The following is a 4,396-nucleotide window of genomic DNA, read 5'->3' on the forward strand; positions in this document are numbered from 1 at the left end:
CGTTCGATGTATCTTATTGTTAAACTGTTCAAATAACGAGGATTACAGTGATATGCAGGTTCTCCGGAAATTAATTGTTCGTCACATTGTGATGTGCCATTTCGAAGCGTAGATATGACTGTTTGTTATTTGTTAGCCAGACTTTTGTTCTCGTCGTTCGTTTCCTCGTTTCCTATCAGAATTATGTCGTAATTAGATGACTGTCTTATTTTTTAATATTATTCCTGCAATTTAATACAATTACCAAGTTGCAATTTAAACTTCAAGTTGTAACCACTTTTTACTCATGACGAGTATACTCGTCAAACACAGAGTACGTGTTTGTTACAACATAGAATTAAGTCGTTATTCCTGCAATTTACTACAATTTCCAAGTTGCAATTTAAACAACAAATTGTAACTAATTTTTATTCATGACGAGTATACTCGTCAAAGACTCGTCACAATAAATGACTGTCTTACTTTCGAATTTTATTCCTGCAATTTAATACAATTACCAAGTTGTAATTTAAACTGCAAGTTGTAACTACTTTTTACTTACGACGAGTATACTCGTCAAACACTCGTCAAATTAAATGACTGTCTTACTTTTGAATTTTATTCCTGCAATTTAATACAATTCCCAAGTTGCAATTTAAACTGCAAGTTGTAACCACCTTTTACTCATGACGAGTATACTCGTCAAACACAGAGTACGTGTTTGTTACAACATAGAATTAAGTCGTAATTAAATGATTGTCTTATTTCTGAGTTTTATTCCTGCAACTTACTACAATTTCCAAGTTGCAATTTAAACTGCAAGTTGTAACCACCTTTTACTCATGACGAGTATACTCGTCAAACACAGAGTACGTGTTTGTTACAACATAGAATTAAGTCGTTATTCCTGCAGTTTACTACAATTTCCAAGTTGCAATTTAAACAACAAATTGTAACTAATTTTTACGCATGACGAGTATACTCGTCAAAAGCAGCTGACTGTTTAAAACAGCGTTCCTTTTGCCACTCGGCGACTCAGCTCGCTCGTTCAGTTTCTAATTCGACCTCGCTTTTAATCAATCTTAATTCGATCTCGGTCGAATGGAATCCGAAGGCGATAGAACACGTTCGACAGAAGTCGGTGAGAAAATTTCCTTCGCTCGTCTCTTTCCTCGAATGCATTCTTATTCCGCGGGGTGCGCGCGATAACGAGTCCGTGGCCACGAGGCCGCGACTTTTCTCCCCGAATCTCGACCCAGTTTCCCACTTACAAAGCACCGTCACGGAATATATCCTCGTTTAATTCCAGCGCGCGACGCGGCACGTCCGCGTGTGTGCCGTACGACCCGCACCGGCCATCCGGCAACCGGCAGCATCGAATCGATGAAAGTTTATAGAGACTGGCTGTATAAACGACCAGCAGGCAACCGATACAGCACCCGCAGTCCCACGAACATCCCTCGAGCGTCGTTGCGTCGATCTCCTCGTCCACAGTTGAGGACGCGCAACGTTTTCCGTTGCCGCTTCGTTTCCTCCAGCGACGACAGACTTTCTCGGTGAGTGCGTGATTCGCTTAAAATTCTGATATGGTAAACACGAAGAAAGTAAACGAAGAACGCTCGTAGAAAACACCGTGCGGGCGATAAAATTGAAGAATTTTGATTTTCCATTGGAAATTGATAGAAGCTTGGAAATATCAAGCTTAATTAATTAATTGTATGGTTTGTTTGAAATGCGTCGCGGTACTTTTCAATTATTGTCTTTCGTTAAATAACTTTCTCAAGTGACACTATTTTGGAAATTGCACGCTTCTCTCTTAAACTTGTCGCGATTGGTGGCAGAGCCACGTGTCGTTGTAATATCGTAAAATTTCATTTGTATTTTTTTTTTATCTCCTATGTAATTTGCAGTTTATCAACGTCATCGCTTATGGTTCAGAGCAACGATACTTGTAAATATCGTGTGGTATTTAATTTGTTGGGCACAGCAGAATTGCTTTCCTCGTTCGTCGATTAGGAATTGTTGGAAATCGTAAAAGTAGATGGTATCATCGTTACAGTTTGTACGTGATTGCCCCCGTGGTGGGAAGCCAGCAATTTAAAATTCACCAGTTAGGATAATGCATGCATGTGCTGGAGTAAAAACGATATTTTCAAACGAAGAGAATTTTACTGGAGAGATCGCGACCCAATTGCAGCGTAAGTGAGACGAGGCAATTTCGCGTCATCTGTTAACGAAAGCTCGTCTGGTATCGACATGTTTCGCCTTGTTTAAAGGGGACAATTTCCTTCAAGGTCGAATACGTGTCCAACGCAAGACTTTCCCCATGTACAACATACTTATGACCGTATAAATGTCGCTGTCGCTGAGAACACGTAAATAAGTGGTATTTATCAGGCAACGTCGTTTTCAATTTATATCTGATGACTTAACAGCACAGAGATTTCATAGCAGGCGACGTGATAGATCGGATACATTGGGAACAAATTGTTTCTCTTGAATTGTTACTTCGTCAAATCCAGATGTAAATGATTTTCAGGAATTTTTCAAACGCGTCTGTGAATTAAAACACGGACCATCTGTCACAACTGCGAATTAAATCAACTCGTTTAATATTTATGTCTCCTGGCATTCGGAAGTCACGTTGTTCAATTTTGTCCATCGAAGGATACGAACGTTACGAACGCTGCCTCTTAGATCTGCCTTAGCGGCAGAGAAAAGTAGATGGTTCATTTAAATTAGATGGTAAATTAGAATTCGACTGTGCTCATGGTTAAATCCCTCGTTGAATTTCAACAAAATGTTAACCAGTTCGCTGTTCCTCACGAGTATACTCGTCGCGAAGGGGTGGCAACATTTCCCGTTACGACGAGTATACTCGTCACGAAGGAATGACAATATTTCCCGTTACGACGAGTGTACTCGTCACGAAGGAATGGCAATATTTTTCGTTACGACGAGTATACTCGTCACGAAGGAATGACAATATTTCCCGTTACGACGAGTATACTCGTCACGAAGGAATGGCAATATTTTCCGTTACGACTCGACTTTCTTAGAACACGGAGAAAAGGCAGGCAGATAAGCGAAATACGTGTGCAGCGAAAGTAATTACAATTACAGTAATTAAAAATAATAGTAATAAACGCTACCGCGGGAAGCGCAATAAGCAAGAAGAAACGGAGGAAGTATGGCATTTCGTGATTCGTGGTGACATTTGTACCCATCGAGTGTACATGATATTATGTATATATATAGCTGAAGGTTACAAATCCATATTAATTATTATTATTTGCTACTATTTGTGTCATCTACCTGTTTGATAGATCAGCCCACAGAAGTGAGTTGTTCAGAAGCGAGCCATCTCTGACGCCCCTAGTAATTCAGCATCATTCGCTAATCGACCTCTTTGATGATTAATTCGTCGCCTATTCATCAGCAATCTGACCCGCAGCCCGCCGGATTCCGAATTAATTTCCATTTGCAAACGAAAGATTCTACGCACTCCGGAACACGGGCATGGGTATTGGATAAACAAAAACAAAGAGAAAAGGAACAAAAAATGGGAGAAAAAGGCGGCAGGAGGGAGAAAAATGACACGTGTCCGCATCTAACCGTGGAGAAATTGTAGAAACGTGCTCGAAACGTAGAAACGCAGAGGGATGATCGTCAACGATGGGGCTGACGCAGAAGGCAATTCCGCACATTCGCGGCCAGATCTATCGCTAGTTAAGTGTCGCAACATCGGTATCGGGGAATACGTTGTTAAGCCTGTGCCACACTGGTCTATACGTTCAATCCCCACGTGAAACTCTTCGCCGTAGCGGCCATGCGACCCGATACTCGATACTGCGTAATTCAATTGAAACTGTGGCTCGATCGAACGACCGGAGTTGCCTGGTTGTCGACTAAAAAAAGGAAAAGAAAGAAAAAAAAAGGGCAGTCGTTGGAAGGAAAAAATGGCCGCAGCCGTACTAACCGGTGCGACGCAGCTATGTCAACGCAAGTTACTCGAATCGTATTATATTTGTATCGTAGACGTGCCTAATGATCGACTGATTCCACGCGCCCTCCTTTTCTGACAGTGTGTTGCTTTCGTAGAATCGTAGAATTTCACTGTGCTTATGGCTAAATCCTTCGTTGAATTTGAACAAAATGTTAACTAGTTGGCTGTTTTTCACGAGTATACTGTTCACGAAGGAATGGCAGTATTTTGCGTTACGACGAGTATACTCGTCGTGAGTAAAAGGTAGTTAGAATTTGCTGTTTTAATTGCAATTTAGTAACTGCAGTAAATTTCAATGATAAAACTGAAGAATAAAACATTCATTTCACTACAACCTAATTCTATATTATAATAACCGCACATACTCTCTATCTGACGAGTATACTCGTCATGCATAAAAAGTAGTTACAA

Source organism: Bombus pyrosoma, linkage group LG17 (genome assembly GCF_014825855.1).
Source record: "Bombus pyrosoma isolate SC7728 linkage group LG17, ASM1482585v1, whole genome shotgun sequence".
Classification (NCBI taxonomy): Eukaryota; Metazoa; Arthropoda; class Insecta; order Hymenoptera; family Apidae; genus Bombus; species Bombus pyrosoma.